At 39.3% G+C, this 17,414-nt stretch overlaps 1 pseudogene; it reads right to left on the reverse strand.

Moving 5' to 3' along the window:
• Window positions 1-12,966: 12,966 nt before the first annotated feature.
• Window positions 12,967-14,483, reverse strand: LOC119237635 (syntenin-1-like; annotated as a pseudogene).
• Window positions 14,484-17,414: the final 2,931 nt, after the last annotated feature.

The raw sequence follows: 17,414 nt of genomic DNA on the forward strand, positions 1-17,414 counted from the left end.
GCTGGTCTCAGCAGTCAACACTTCAAAAAACTTCGCATGATTTGAATATTTGAAAGGGCATATCACAATAAAAATAAGCTTTCTGGTTTATGCAACAGATTTTATGTATTATTTTTGTAAATTCTTACAATTGACAAAGAGATAAACCCATGCCTTTCACAAATTTCCACAATAAAGAGCTATTTACTAATATGGAAGGAAACCTGTTCTCCCATGTTCACTGCAGCATTGTCTATAATAGCCAAGACATGGAAACAGCTTAAATACCCCCAAATCAATGAATGGATTATGGCTCTGTGTGTGTGTGTGTGTGTGTGTGTGTGTGTGTGTGGGAATACTCTCAGCAGTCAAAAAAGATAAAATGTCATTTGCAACAACATGAATGGGAGTTGGAACGGTGTAGGGTAAGGAAAAATGTCAGGCTTTTCTGCCCTCCCACCATCAGGATAGATGATGGATCCTTGCGGTCCTGAATGCATGCCTGATGGTGGGCACCTGGAGTAGGGTGTGGGCATAGTAGATGGGATTCACCTGGGCTAAGACTGGGCTTTTAAGGGCGGCATCACGGGGACTTCAGCAGAAGCAGAGAAAGAAGCTGAAAGAGAAGCCAAGGGCAGAGAAGCAGAGAGAACACCGGAGAGCTCAGAAAGAGTAAAGACTTGCTGGGGGCTGGGAGGCCCCACAGTGCCCCTGCCTGCCGTGTACCTGGTAATCCCAATAAAAACCTACAAAAACCACTGAGGACTCTGACTCCTCCTTTACCCGGTCTGCTGGATCAGAAAAACTGCACTGGTCCATTCCTGACTTTACAAATGGATAATGCTAAGAGAAATAAATCAGAAGAAGAAACATACATGCTGGATGTATGGAATATGGAGAAACCAAACTAAGAAGCAGATGAAACTAAACTTTCAAAATTGACTATAGGATTGAAAGATCCAAAGAGGGGAGCTTGTGGGGGAGGGTAGGAACAAAGAGGTAAGGAAGCACAATGGAATATGGTGGTGTACTCTGGATAATTTGGTGGCAGGTACCCTATTGTTGTGATACCTAATGGAGAGAATTCTAATGTTACCACAATTCAAAAAATATTTTTTTTATTTTTAAAAAATAGCATTTACTCATTCTACACCTTTTGCCTCAATGCTGCATATAGGTCCATCACATGTGGCATATAGAGAAAACAAACAAAATGATGAACTAAATAAAGCAACAAAAAAACTTTGAGCTATAAGATCAATTGGTGGTTTCCAAAAGGTAAGGGGGAAAGATGTGGGTAAATCTTTAAAAGGGGGAAAATGGTAGATTGAGGAATGTAATTGGACTTTTAGCAGTGACCTTAGTGTAGTAGAATGTACATGTTTTGATTCTCAATGATTCACACCTGAGACTTATGTAATATTATGATGCAATGTTACCTCAATAAAAAGTAAATAGTAAATATTGGGTTGCGATGGGAGGCACACTCTGGGCAAGTGACATAGTGGACACTGCACTATTGAGGGGTTGTGACACTTGGCAACATCTGCCCAGGTCTCCCACGCCAAGGTTTCAAGAGTTAGGAGGGTGCTGCTCCCCAGGCACATATATCTCTTTGAGGCTCATTGTTTCAAGGCTTGACTTAGTGAGGAAAACTGAAGAAAGTTTGTAAATATTTGTAGAAGATGCTTAGGTTTTGCACATTCTCTTCCTCAATGAACCATCTAGAGTAGCCGTTGTCAACGATATTACTAGGAATGCTTTGTGTGCCTACAAATTGTGGTTGACTGTTTTCCTTTCTGGCCAGGTAATTTCATTGTTTGTGTCTGTTTCCAAGGGCATTTCTTCCACGTAGCTTCTCCATTGCACTTGTCAGGGGCAGGACAGACACACGTTTTAATCTCCTTTGAGTAAATCTGATTTTGAAACAGATTTCTCAAGATTGTCCTAATACTTCCTAGATAGTTAAACTAAATTCTCTTCGTTGTCAGTAGCAGTTTACGGGTATTGTTTAATGTTTTCAGTCCTAATTCCTCTTGGACCATACATATACATTTAATATATAAAGCATTTGTGTGGGACCAATGGTAAAGTCATGTAACTATCTTCTTCTCCTCATCCCAAGTCTGGAGATTCCAGGAGAAAGAGATAGCAGTTCATAAGCTCATACAATGCTTTTTTCCTAAAATAATCCAATAAAATAAGGTGGGAAACAGATGTTTGGATCTGTTTGAGGCTTCAGTGTGGGAAGAGACTGATCCCTGTGTGGAAGAGGCAACAGGTCTCAGGGGAAAAGTGCAAGAGTGTGTCCTCTGGTCTTTCTAGTAACTGCTGTCCAGATGTGGAGGGTGTGGTCCAGTCTAGCATCATATCCTAGGCACCGACAAGTTTAGGCTGGGGCTTATAGCTGGCATGAAACTTGAGGTGCTCATCACTTCACAGTACAATTTTCTCAGTATATACACAGACACACACACACACACACACACACACACCGAAGATTAAGACAATAGATCTGTTACCCCAAACCCAAATTCTTGGACTCTTAATCAGCCATATGAGAGTATACTAATATTCCTCAGTTATCCTGAGAAAAGACATAGTGATGATTTTGAAACCCTGATAGAAAAATACAAGTATAAGTCTGAAAAAAGACAGGAGTACTAAAATAAAATATAACACACCAAACATGTGAAATAAGATGAAAAGAAACAAATTATACAGAGCAGCAACAAAAATAGAGAGATGATCATTAGTTGTGTGTGTGGCCTGAGGTCACCAGTGCCAGCATTTAGATGATGGTGAACAGAACTTTTTTTTTTTTTTAAGATTTATTTATTTATTTATACAAGCACTGGATACAGTCAGAAGCACGGGAGGGTGAGAGAATTCACCAGAGCCAGAGCGGGGAGCAGAGCAGGCAGACTGACGAAGTACACTGCTCAGGGGAGCAGCGGGCGCGGCAGGAGAGGTCTGTGCACCACGTGGGACCCTTGCCCGGCAGCCAGGGATAGAGCTGGTGCAGCAGAGGGGGCGGGCAGCTTAGCAACCCAGCGCTCAACTGCTGCGCCACCAAGGAGACCTCATAACTTGCTGTTTGTGCAGGTGTCATGTGTGTGTCAGATGGGGAGAATGCGGAGATGTGTCACATGACTCCTCCCACCCAGTGACACATTACATCACAGAGATTCAAGGAGTCCCAGAATGCTGTAGAATCTATCCTTCCACTTTATTTGGAATCTATCTTGTCAACAAAGGAGGAGAGAACATTTTTTCAGTTAACAGGTTGCTAATTTGATGTATAACATTTTGGTGTGAGCTTCTCTTTGAATGTTGTGGGTGGACCTAGCAACAAGGGCGCTAAGAAGTGGACAGATGCAGGACTTGTCTAGGCAGCAGAGGCAGGAAGTTTTGCTGGAGGTCTTGCATGGAGTGGGAAGGACATCACACACCTTGCACTGGATAAGACTACTCCACCTGGGATGGGGGGATAAGGCACAGATTAGGGAAGGGATGACCAGGATTTCAGTTTTGGAAATATTGATTGTTAGACATGCGGATGTAGTTGTCAGTTAGGTATATGAATCTCAAGTCAGGAGAGCAGTCTGGGCAGGCTAGACTGTGTGGACAGCAGCAGGCAGAGTAATGGAGCTTGCAGAGATGTCACCAACTGTATGACTTAGACACAGCCCGGGAGAAGAGGGAGGACCTTTACCTAGGGTCTTCTGTCATCAACAGCAACTAATTTATTCAATGTGCCAGCAAAATCAGGCATTTTAGATGTATTTTTAAAGATCTTGTTCTGATGTGTTTGAGAAAATCTGGTACATTTTTCAAAGCTAATGGGATCCTATAACAAGAGAAGTTTTGCCTATTTTATACACTGATATAGCCTCCTTTGCTTGCAATAGCATTTGACGCAAATAGGCACCCAGACGTATGTTGAAAGCAAAATTTATACGGCAATATTTTTCTAAACTATATGACTAGAAAAATGCTCTTTCCCTTTAAGACTTTTCTTAAATCATGCAATGAACATTAAAAAAAATTATAGTGTTATATTTTTTACCTTGGCATTCCTAGCAATATCATTGGTATAGGATACTCTAGATGGTTCATCAAGGAAAGGAATATACACAGATTAAGCATTTTCTATTGAATTGAATTGAATTGAATACTCAATTCAAATAATTTTGTTATCCCTTGGTTAAGCTTTCAATAAGGCTAGTTAATATATCTACTGACAAAAACCTTGAAGGAATTAGCTTGTATATAGCCAGAGGTGAAATCTGACAGGTGAAACATACAACACTGTGATCACTAGCACTTATTATTCTATTATCTTTCAGAGAGAGCAAAAAGGGAATGAAATTAGCTCAGTGATTTTCAAAGCCAGGTGCCCAGGTTAGCACCTTCAGCTTGCCCTGTGGATTTGTTAAAGATGCAGATTCTCTGGCCCATTTTCACTTATTGTGTTAGAAACTCTAGGGATGGGTCACAAATATCTGTTTCACAAAACCCACCAGGTAATTCTGGAGCATTTTCAAGCTTGAGAGCTATCAAATTCCACAAACTATTAAGATTTTCATGAGAGTAACCATATCAAAATTATTTTCTCTTAAGTAGAAAGTGGCTTTTTGTCTCAATTTTAATGGCTATCTTTAGTGAAAGGCCTGGGGTACTAATGGAAACTTCATGAATCAGTGCTGGTCATACTTTCTTTAAAGTTACAGGTTGAACTCGAAAATCTCACAACTGTGAGGAGCAACCCCATTCACATCCAGAACTATAATATCTGAATCTTAGAATAAAAACATTCTTAGGGTCACAAATAAACTTTTTCCATTCTCATAAAAAAATCCTGTATATCACTGATGCCTATTAAATGTTCTAGTGTTGACTATTGTGCTGGCAAGAGCAGACAGCTTAGAATTTGAGGTGTTTCTTCAGGGAAACACCTCCTTGTGCTGAGAACAGCTTTCATTTTGTCTCTTGTTGGGATACACGTGTGATAAAAGGTTATTACTTCCTGGCACATGCCTACCAAAACAACAGAATGAATCTTTGGCGAAATGTACATACACAGACAGGAAGACGCCGGTAGTATTTGTTGGTCAGTGTTCTTTTTCAGTGGAAGTCCCAAAATACAGATTAGTCTAAAGAGAATTCTTTTTTTTATAATAAATTTTATTTTTATATTCCCCATACAATTGTAACCCCCTTATTTTGACCCCAATCCCTCCCCTCTCCGCCCCTCACCCCCCATAAGAGTGTCTCTGGTTCATAGTTGTTTGTTGATTTTGATTTTCACTTTCTTATAGTTATTCATTTTCCTGGTCCCTTATTTAGGTTTTCTAGATTCCTGCTATAAGTGAGACCATCCAGTATTTTTCTTTTTCTTTCTGGTTTATTTCGCTGAGCATGATCCCTTCTAGCGCCATCCATGTTGCTGCAAATTGCATGTGTTTATCTTTTTTGAATGCTGAGTAATATTCCATGGTGTATATGGACCACATCTTCTTAAGGCCTTTTAAAGTTTCATTAATAAAACACACAAACAGGGCCTCCCCTGGTGGCACAGCGGTTAAGTGCTGGGCTGCGAAGCTGCCGCAGCCTCTGTAAGGCTGGTTCGATCCCCAGCTGCTGGCGAGGGTCCCACGTGGCGCACAGACCTCTCCTGCCCTGCTGCTCCCCTCAGCAGTGTACTTTGTCAGTCTGCCTCTTCTGTTCCCCGCTCTGGCTCTGGTGAATTCTATCACCCTCCCAGGCTACTGACTGTACCCAGTGCTTGTATAAATAAATAAATAAATAAAACACACAAACAAAATATAGAATAAAATTTGTCTCAGTACCTCTTGCATGGTATTTGTCTATAAATAACTTTTTCCTTTATGTATTTATGTTAGTGTATTTTATTGTCATTTGATAGCTATAACTTATATTGGTTAATTTATGATTTCTCATGTTTTTCTCTTCACACACATAGAGGTAGAGAAATTGTGTCTTCTATCATTAATACGCAGACTGATTAAAAAACACACTTTCTACATCACAGCGATTACATGAATGCAATGAAAGATCAAAACAGGTAATTTCCTATTTCTCTTTGTAGAACTTCTCTGCTCTTCTTCAAGACTCTTCAAGTTCTGTAGAATTCACAGATTTTTACTTTGAGGTTTTTAGGGACTATGAGTTGTAGCCACATACATAGACACATGTTGCTATAAATCCACAATTATAAGCTGTTATGCATATGAATAACAACTGGTAAGTTTGTTTGAGAAGTCACAGTGCCTGTTGTCTCCACTTTACCCGTTTCCTGCTCACAAAACTCTCAGAATAGTTCAAGCAAAATAATGCTAAGTGTACAGGAAATTATGTGCTGATCTCATACGGGGAGCATTAAGTCCATATTTGACAGGATTTCATTCCAAGTAACACTGATACTCCACTTGCCAAAAAAAAAAAAAGGTCATTAAACATTTAAGTTAAATATTTCAATTAAAATATTTGCAGATGTTCAAATTCACATTTTGAAAGTGAGTGACCTTGACTTGCAGTTACCCCATTATGTTCTGCACTTTTATTTTATATGTTGAAAGAAAGCTGCCCATTTATTTGTTTCTCTGTCTTCTTAGCTCACAGATCCCCACCGTAAATGTGCTGTGAATGGGCAAAGAGGGCTTGCAGGAGCTGCATGGGGAAGCTGCCACATCTGCTTCCAATCTGTGAAACTCCAGTGAGGATTCCATACTTCTGCTGCTCGTGAGAACTTTCGCTTTTGCTGCCTCCCATTCCCGAAGAAAGGAAAAGGCCAAGTTGCTGAGTGACCTTTATCATTCCATACAATTCTCTATGTAAACATGTTTCCAGAACATGTATTGTAGTCAAAGTGGTATACCTTTACTGATTGCCCTGACCAAATGAGAGTATTACACATTTCACATGTTGCGCTTTTAAATTTTGGCTCTTGCTAAAACATTATAAAGTCTAAGCCCACTCTAACGAGTGGCTGTAAGGGATGTGCTCTATCAGTTCTCCATATGTCAGATGTTTATCAGGAAAAGGCATTTTCCATGCTGAATTTGAAAACTGTACTTATTTTATTTACATGAAATACAAAGGAAGTTCTACCCTCTCTCTAAACCAGAGATTTATTGAACCTACTGCTTGTCATCTGCTTATAAGCTTTTAATACTAGATGTAAGTTCCTAGAAAAAATGTATTATTTATGCAAAAATTTAAAAATCTTATAAGATGATCTTTCTCTGCCAAAATCCATTCGCTGTATTTCATGTAAATAGTGTTCTAATTTTTTGACACAAAGTGCACATTGCCTCTAGGGTTATAGGAACTATGTCATAAGAGCAGAGCTCTCCTGAGTGTCCTGTGACAGCTACTGCTGGGTCACAGGGGCTCTCATGTACTCAGTGTGTGCATGGGGTTTTCTGATTGTGCACTCCAAAAAGCTTCTGCTTAGATGCTTGTCTGAACTAAGAGCTCTTCAGGTAGTTTGCCATGATGATTAGCACCATGGCCTTGGAGTTAACCAGACAGAGATTCAAGTTCACTGTACTATTCAACTGACTGTTGTTAATATCAACTCTTTTTTAAAAAAATTATTTTTATATTCCCCATACAATTGCAACCCCTTATTTTGACCCCAATTCCTCCTTTCCCCACCGCCACCCTCCCCATAGTGTGTCTCTGGTTCATAGTTGTTTGTTGATTTTGATTGTTTCTTTCTTATAGTTATTCTTTTTCCTGGTCCCTTATTTAGGTTTTCTAGATTCCTGCTATGAGTGAGACCATCCAATATTTTTCTTTTTCTTTCTGGCTTATTTCGCTGAGCATAATCCCTTCCAGTGCCATCCATGTTGCAGCAAATTGCATGTGTTTATCTATTTTGAATGCTGAGTAATATTCCATGGTGTATATGTACCACATCTTCTTGATCCAGTCATCTATTTTTGGGCATTTGTGTTGTTTCCAAAGCTTAGCTATTGTAAATAGTGCTGCTATAAACATAGGGGTGCAGGTGCTCTTTGGAATTAATGTTTCTGTGTCCTTTGGGGAGTGGAATTGCTGGAACATATGGGAGCTCTATCTTTAGTAGGTTGAGGAATCTCCACACAGCTTTCCATAGTGGTTGGACCAGTTTGCACTCCCACCAGCAGTGCAGGAGAGTTCCTTTTTCTCCACATCCTCACCAGCATTTGTTGTTGCTAGTTTTTTTTTTTTAATATGTGCCATTCTCACTGGTGTGAGATGGTATCTCATTGTAGTTTTGATTTATTTCCCTGATTGCAATGATGCTGAACATTTTTTCATATGTCTATTGGCCATTGTATTTCCTCTTTGGAGAAGTTTCTTTTTAGCTCTTGTGCCCATTATTTGACTGGATTATTTTCTTTGTTTTTATTGAGTCTCACGAGCTCTTTGTAGATTTTTTGTGATCAGTCCTTTACCATTAGTGTTGGGTGCAAAAATTTAGGAATACTACCAAATACACTCTATGAAGCCAGCATTACACTAATACCAAAACCCAACAAAGAGAGCACAAAAAAAGAAAATTACAGGCCAATCTCCCTAATGAACACTGATGCAAAAATCCTTAACAAAATCCTTGCCAACAGAATCCAACAATATATTCATAAGATAATTCACCACGACCAAGTAGGATTTATTCCAGGGACACGAGGATGGTTCAACATCGAAAATCAATCAATGTAATCCAACACATCAACAAAAAGAAATATAAAAACCATATGATAATATCCATAGATGCTGAGAAAGCATTCAATAAAGTACAACACCCATTTATGATAAAGGCCCTTGAAATTCTCGGGATACAAGGAACATGCCTCAAGATCATAAAGGCCATATATGACAAGCCCACAGCCAATATCATTCTCAATGGTTAATATCAACTCTTGGGCCTCCCTGGTGGCACAGTGGTTGAGTGCTGGGTTGCGAAGCTGCCCGCCCCCTCTGCAGCACCTGTTTGATCAGCTGGCAGGTGAGGGTCCCACATGGCGCACAGACCTCTCCTGCCACCCGCTGCTCCCTTCAGTAGTGTACTTCGTCAGTCTGCCTGTTCTGCTCTCCGCTCTGGCTCTGGTGAATTCTCTCACCCTCCTGCACTTCTGACTGTACCCAGTGCTTGTATAAATAAATAAATAAATAAATCTTAAAAAAAAATCAACTCATTTGTAACATGGAGAGTTTCCCTCTTCTCATGCTGTGAACAATGAGGCACCAAAAACTGTAATGTATTTGATGCAGTATTTGGCACAGAATGTGTGCACATTATATTTTATCATTATTAATATTGTATTGATGCCTAGTGTTGTCATGACCAACAATAGCCCATATTCGTGATCTATTGTGGGGATTATGAAGTATGGCTCCTTGAATGAGAATTATTACAGAAAAAAGCAAAAACAGTGCTCTTTCTAAAGCTATATATTTATGCTATCATTTTTGAAATTGTATCTTGATCTTATTTTTTATTTTTTATATATTTTTTACATTGTTCTTCATTTTTTTTTACAATGTATGCCTTCACAGCTCAGTTATAGTCCCTGTGAAATTCCCACCACCAACTCACCCGTGTATCATTACCATATTTCCTTGTGCTCTTCCCACCCCAGTTTTGATCCTACTCCCTTCTCCCCTGTTGCAGAATGTCTCTGGTTTATAGTTGCTTGTTGATTTTGATTTTTACTTTATTATAATAACGTTTTTCCCCTGATTCCTTATTTGGATCCTCTACATTCCTCCTATGAGTGGAACCATCTGGCATTTTTCTTTTTTTTTTTTTTTTTAAGGATTTATTTATTTAGGCATACAAGAACTGGGTTACAGGCCAGAGGTTTGGGGGGTGAGAGGATTCATCAGAGACAGAGTAGGGAACAGAATAGGTAGATTGACTGAATACACTGCTGAGAGGAGCAGTGGGCGAGTCAGGAGAGGTCTGCTGCACCATGTGGCTCACCTCCCTGGCCTGGGATGGAACTCGTGCTGCAGTGGCTGCAGATAGCTTCATAGTGTTACATCTTAACCCCTTGCCACCAGGGAGGCCCCTATTTTTCTTTTTCTTTCTGGCTTTTTTTTTTTTTTTTTTGCTGAGCATGATCCCTTCCAGCTCCATCCATTTTGCTGCAAATGGCATGAGTTTATCTTTTTCGATTGCTGAGTAATATTCTATTGTATATATATATATACCACATCTTCTTGAACCAGTCATCTATTTTTTGGCATTTGGGTTGTTTCATTAGCTTACCTATTGTAAATAGTGCTGCAATAAACACAGGGGCACAGATGTCCTTTTGAATTAATGTTTTTGTGTCCTTTGGGTAAATACCTAGGAGTGGAATTACTGGGTCATATGGAAGCTCCATTTTTAGCAGTTTGAGTAAGCTCCACACAGTTTTCCATAGTGGTTGGACCAGTTTACATTCCCACCAGCAGTGTAGAAGAGTTCCTTTTTCTCCACATCCTCGCCAACAATTTTTTTTATATGTGCCATTCTCACTGGTGTAAGATGGTATCTCATGGTTTTGATTTGCATTTCCCTGATCAGGAGTGATGTTGAACAGTTTTTCATATGCCTGCTGGCCATTTGCATTTCCTCTTTGGAGAAGTGTCCTTTTAGCTCTTCTGCCCATTTTTTGACTGGATTATTTTCTTTGTTTTTGTTGAGTTTCCTCAGCTCTTTGTAGATCTTTGTGATCAGTCCCTTATCATTAGTGTTATGTGAAAAAATTTTCTCCCAATCAGTGGGGTGTCTCTTTGTTTTGGTTACTGTCTCTTTTGCTGTACAGAAGCACTTTGATTTGATGTAGTCCCATCTGTTTATCCTTTCCTTCACTATCTTTGTTTTGGGTGATGTGTCTTTAAAGATGTTATTGAGGTGTACGTCATGTAGTATTTCACCTGTTTTTTCTTCTATAGATTTTATGGTTTCAGGTCTTATGTCTAGTTCTTTGATCCATTTTGCATTGGTTTTTGTGCATGGTGTGAGATAGTAGTCAAGCTTAATTTTTTTTCATGTAGCAACCCAGTTTTCCCAGCACCATTTATTGAACAGACTTTCTTTGTTCCATTGCATATTTTTTGCTTCTTTATTGACCTTAGTTATCTTAAGAACATACATTTTTGTCTTGCTTATGGATTATTTTCATTAGAAACCATCCTCAAAGGAGATAGTTTATCCTTTTTACAGAGAAGGCAGAAGCACAGAGCCTGAAAACTCTGAGCATAGAGCTTCAGGAGGCAACATAACACAACACAACACAACAGCTTCAGTTGGATGTGGTTTCTTTACAGGCTTGCTCTACTGTTTTTCCCTGTGCCCATTTCCTGAATGTCCCCTATTCCAGTGTTCATGTGTAAACACAGAATATTGGGTATAGGCTAGGAAAGTTCAGGCTCTGAAACTGTTGCCAAGGAACATGTGACTGCACTTTTAAGCACCAGGGTGCTGCACAATGGAGAGTGTGCTCAGCCTGATGTCAGTAGAAAACAACTCTTCCAGTCAAGAAGAGTTAAAATGCCCAGCTCCTCATATTTGCTTCAACTGGGTCTATATGCTCCTGTTTTGTGTTCATTTTGTGAAAATTATGTTTTCTTGGCTCTTTTTTAGGGACCCCAAGCAGGTACATTCCAAATTTTTCTTCCGCCTCCTCTTCTTTCTCCTCTTTTGCTACCATGTTCAGGTCTAGCTACTCTACACTAGCAAGTCAAACACAAGAGACTAAGCAAAGGTTTATTCATAGACTAGTAGACCAGTACCCTGAGGCAGTGGCCAGACATTGTTCCCAAGAAACCATCTCCCCAATTATGGAAGAAGATAAGATTTTATAGGTTTTTGGGACCATGGTTGAAAACAAAAGAGTTAAATTTTATGTATATTTATACATATGTAAGTAAAACAGAATAGATATAAAACAAAAAGAAGGAAAAAAAATCAGAATAATGTGTCACAGCCATTTTGTTTGCAGTCAGGAAATGGAAAAAATTACCAGAAAAACATTCTAAAGTCCAAAGTAGCTAGGTTACATATGTTAAGAATAAAATTCCAAGATTAGGTATGATCCCATTTAATCTACAATTGAAAATGCAGAGTCAAAAGTTTATCCTACTTAGTATAGGAATTGTTATATTAAATATATAGTGACTCATTTCTCAGGAAGTGATGTTAGCAACTTTTAGCAGAAAGCTTATACTACACAACTATGAGAAAATCTCGCAAATGCAAGTTGACAGCTGTGCCATAAGTCAATTTTTACCATTACTCTGTTTTGAGATGGTGCACATTGCAGTTTAACATAGAACTATATTATGGGTTTTAGCAATAGTTATATTTTGGCTTTTTTCTAGATGCTTAATATAGTTTAATATAGTAATTCAAGCAATTTTGTGAAGGTAGTTAAAATTTAGTGATAATCAATTCAATATCTTGCAACCTACATACACTGTATTACTCTTACATGAAATAAAACCAGTGCTGCTTAATTTGTGTTTAATGTACACATATTATGCACACAGAGAACCAAAAACTATCAAAAACAGTCATTTGAATGTATTGTGATAATATGGTAATAATACAAATGTTCTATAGAACTAAAATAATATGAAGTAGTACTACTTGAAATCTAAACTAAAAGTGATTAGTTCTAACATAAAACTAAACCTTTGTCATTTATCCTAAACATAATTGCTAATAAAAACATCAAGTTTTCAGTAGATAAAGTCAGTAAATCTCTTAAAAATTCCACATGTGTAAAATCCAAACAAAACTGCAACTATTTTTAAGTCTGAACAATATATGAATCAAACAGTGAGATTTCCAGCTGTAAGGTTAGATAGAAAAGTCCTCATACAGCATATGCTCTGGCTCCTGGAAAGCTTCTTGTAAATAATAAAGAAGTTGTCAAAGAAGTAAACCAGTGTAGTTCGGTAATATTTCCATTTTGCTGTGACTTAAGCTTCAGGAACGGACTGATCCATCAGGTTACTTATGATGTTTGGTGCCACCATTAATAATACATTCAAAGATAAAAGCAGGCATGATTGTAATATAATAGGAACTGCAGTTCCAGATGTTGACAATATGTTTGCAATTTGAGAGTCCTTCAGACCAATGACATATTTCCATTGATTTTACAGATGTTTTATTCTGTGAGAAGACCATTTCTGGTTACAGAACTCTCTCCCATTGGGCCTCCCCTGGTGGTGCAGTGGTTGAGCACTGGGCTGCGAAGCTGCCCGCAGCCTCTGCAGTGCCCAGTTCAATCCCCGGCCTCCGGCGAGGGTTCCACATGGCGCGACAGACCTCTCCTGCCTCTCCTGCCTCTCCTGCCGTGCCCACTGCTCCCCTCAGCAGTGTATTTCGTCAGTCTACCTGTTTTGTTCCCTGCTCTGGCTCTGGTGAATCCTCTTACCCTCCCGCGCTTCTGACTGTACCCAGTGCTTATACAAACAAACAAACAAACAAATAAATAAATAAATCTTTAAAAAAAAAAAAAAGAACTCTCCCATTATGGATGTTACTTTTCCATTTTTATTTATTTATTTATTTATTTATTTATTTATTTATTTATTTATTTATGCATACAAGAGCTGGGGTACAGGCCAGAGATACAGTGAGTGAGAGGATCCACCAGAGACAGAGTGGGAAACAGAATAGGCAGATTGACTGAAATACACTGCTGAGAGGAGCAGCAGGCAAGACAGGAGAGGTCTGCTTTGCCATGTGGGTTTTTCCCTGGCCACCTGGGGATTGAAACTGTGCTGCAGAGGCTGTAGATTGCTTTATAGTGTGGTGCTTAACCCCTTGCACCACCAGGGAGGCCCACTTTTCCATTTTTAAAGATTAAGACAACAAAACCAGTATTATCCTTATTCATGATATTTGTGCAATCAAAGAGCTTGACATGAATACTCATAGTTTTTCTCCAAAGGTCTAATGAAGCACCTTTTGTACTTGCTCAGAGCTCCAGGCAGCACAATTTTCTCAGCTGACTTGGAGTACTTGATTCCCCAAATCTCAGATCAACCAAGAGGCTGGAGAATTTGCCTGCACTAGCTTAACAAATATACCTTAATCTATTGATTTTAGGTCTGAGCCAAATCTTTCAGTCTTGATTCTTACACAAAATGAATTCACAAATTCTTTGCTTAATGTCTACTCTACAGATTCCAACATTATTACTAGTTACAGGAGCCAACATATAGTCCAAGTTAGGAGGTCTGCTCCCGACCTTGAATTGATGCTCCAGGGACCGTTACCACATTGCTCATATTTCTTCTTCATTTAAACTCAGGTCCATGACCTGGAAGAGCTCCACACACAATTTAGGATAGAGATTTTCATCGTGGGAGATGGGAGCCGAAGTTTCAGATAAAATTTCTGGGTTGGCAGGGTTTGTAGAAAACAAGGTTTGAACCTGAATTACTTTGCCAACCTACAGGTCTTCAAGAGATAGAAGCAGAAACATTTTTGCAGAGACCTGCTTGAAGCTGTTGCCTCTGCTCACTGACCCAAAGGAGTTAAATTTTATTGGCTAAAAAGCAGTCTAGGGTCAAAGAAATGTGGACTTGGCTGAAGTTCATTGGCTATTCACAGCGCACTTCATACATGAAGTAAGAAGAGGCTTTTCTTTAGATAACTGGAGCTTTGAATTTCTGTTTCTGCACCCCTCCTTCTCTGGGTTTTCAGTTCCCAGCTGGTCTTGAAGTTCAGCTCAAAGTTGTTGATAAACCTCCAGACTCACTGTTTGTAAAAGTAAGCCTCAGAAAAAAAGTTTAGATACATGATATATTTTTTTTCTTTTGTTCTCAGGATCAGAAAGAAATTTAACTCTTTAGATCTGATCTCATTTTCAGCTAACATTTCATCAGTTGTATACCCTCTTTAGACTTGTATCTCTTTTGGATTTTATTCTCAGGGACATCCATCAGTGCAGTCTTGGTAAGATCACCATTTGTCCCAGTGTGCCAGACTATCCCCCTTGTACCCACATAGTAAACAAGAACACTCATACAGGTTAGAAAATTAGTTACTTGGTCACCTTAAGTCTGGGACTCCCAGATGGGGGGCATAGCTTCTTCTCCGCTTAACAAGACCCCAAGAAATAAGCAGGGTAATATCTCCCTGGGTCTCTTTGTGTTGATCTTTTGGTTTGTTTCCCCAGTTGGAGTTGCTGAAAGCAGTGGGATCCTTGCCAATTCCCTTTGCCAGTTCCCCTGGCTCTGTTGTAATTTCAGGCAGCTGTGGGCCTATGACAGGCATTGGAAGTGAGCCTGCCTGCCCAGACAATGCTTGTGTCCCATTCACTTTTGTAACCTTCGTTCTTGGTCAGGATACATCCCACCCCACTCTCTGCCAATCACTCTCCTGAACATGAAAAGCTATGTTGCCTTAGATAGGAGGCTTGAGTGGAGGAAGCATAGTCATAGCTCCCTCTGAGCAGAGGACGCTGTTTAGCTTTCTGCACAGTGAATCTTGGGTTTTTTTTAAGATTTATTTATTTATACATACAAGAACTGGGGTACAGGCCAGAGTTGTGGGGAGTGAGAGGATTCACCAGAGACAGAGTGGGACACAGAACAGGCACATCAACTGAAATACACTACTGAGGGGAGCATCGGGCAAGTCAGGATAGGTCTGCTGAGCCATGTGGGGATAAAACTTGTGCTGCAGAGGCTGCAGACAGCTTCACAGGCTGAGTTTTAGCCCCTGGCACCACCAGGGAGGCCCCGAATCTTGGATATTTTGACTTTCAGTAAAGTTATACTTTTTCACACCAGCTTTTCCACCCTCCACAATACAGTTTCCAACAGTCAGTGTGTAACACCAAAGTATGTTTTTTCATATGTCCCCATCAGCGATGCAGTTAATAAGATATTTTTACTTTTTCTTGTGATGGTCTCCATTTCTTATGAATAGCACTGATTTTTCTCTTGTATATGTTCATGGCCATACATGTTTTCATGGGACTTTAGCAGACAAAAAAATCAGGCACCATTAAATTGACACCAAATTGACCACTGATTCCCAATTCAATTTATACATATTGAGCTTGTTTTATAATATTTCATTTAAGATTGTTTATCATTATTCAGATGTAAGATTACTCTGATTTTTCATCAATGTTGTTTACATGGAAAGTAATAGAAACTAACCTGGCTTAACAAAAGGGAAGTTTACTGGGAAGATAATAGAATACTTCACAATAACCCAGTCATAAGGACAGGAACCAGAGAAACCAATGTCTTAGGAAGCAGAGATTCAAGGCCTTCTCGCTCTAGTGCTTCCATTGATGCTGCCCACGGCCAGCCTTATCTACCCTGTACTTTGTACAAGTCTCTAGATTCTCACTCCAAACTTCACATTCTCAGAAAAAAACATGATTGTCCTCATTTGAGTCAAATATTTCCTGACCACGGAGTGAGTGTAGGTTATCTAACACAGACACAAAAATGGGAGGCCGCCCAAGGTGTTGGGGCAGCTTTCAGGGAATGAGGATTGAACCAATAGCCATTTTCAGTGGTGTATATGTGTGTTATCATGGTTACATGTTTCATAGCAGAAGTATTTCTGAAATATAGGATATTTATTCACCTTGGCATCACACACCCACACCCTGGCCTGCTGTACACTCTGTAATGAAAGGCATATAATAGTTAGAAAGAGAAAAAAAATGATTATTTTAGAAGAAGAGTTCTTGCACGATAGTAAATAAGTTATGAACAGCAAGCTCTCCTACAAAGACTATAACAATGATCCCTTGAGTTAAGGGGAGCATAGTGTCAAAAGGGAAACCACAAGAATAAAGATATCAGTAGTTCTCATGAGATACTTATTATGTAGATCCTCAGACAAGATCACAATGGGACCAGGTCACAATGGAGTGGAGACCCTCCTCCTCCAACCTGACATGTAGATCTGAGTCAAGCATGGCTTCCTGGAAGGACAATACGCCAAAGAACATAACAATTCTCAAGCATATAGGAGCAGCAAGGAGTAGCACAGAGTCATGAACCCAAAGAGATTTTGAAGATGAAAAGGAAGACACATGGATTCATAAGCAAGTAGTGCCTGACTCACTGGTCATTTGCAGTAGTGGTTACACAACAGATGCCTGGAATGCAGGAGAGGATGCACAGATGAATGAAAAAATGAATGAATGATGAATGACGCTGAGGGTCAAATAATGAAATACTATGACACTGGATAAGCAACCTAGAATTTTGACACAACCCAGGGGAAAATGGATTGAGAAATCAGCCATACTGAATTGAAAAAGGAAAACAAAGACAAAGAAATGAAGATTTCTGTCATGGATGAAATTGTGAACCAAGCTTTACATCTGCAACATTTGCTTTTAAAACTGAATTGCACACTATTGTAACATTTTCTGTCATAT

Source organism: Talpa occidentalis, unplaced genomic scaffold, assembly GCF_014898055.3.
Source record: "Talpa occidentalis isolate TD23 unplaced genomic scaffold, MPIMG_talOcc4v2.1 talOcc4.10, whole genome shotgun sequence".
NCBI lineage: Eukaryota > Metazoa > Chordata > Mammalia > Eulipotyphla > Talpidae > Talpa > Talpa occidentalis.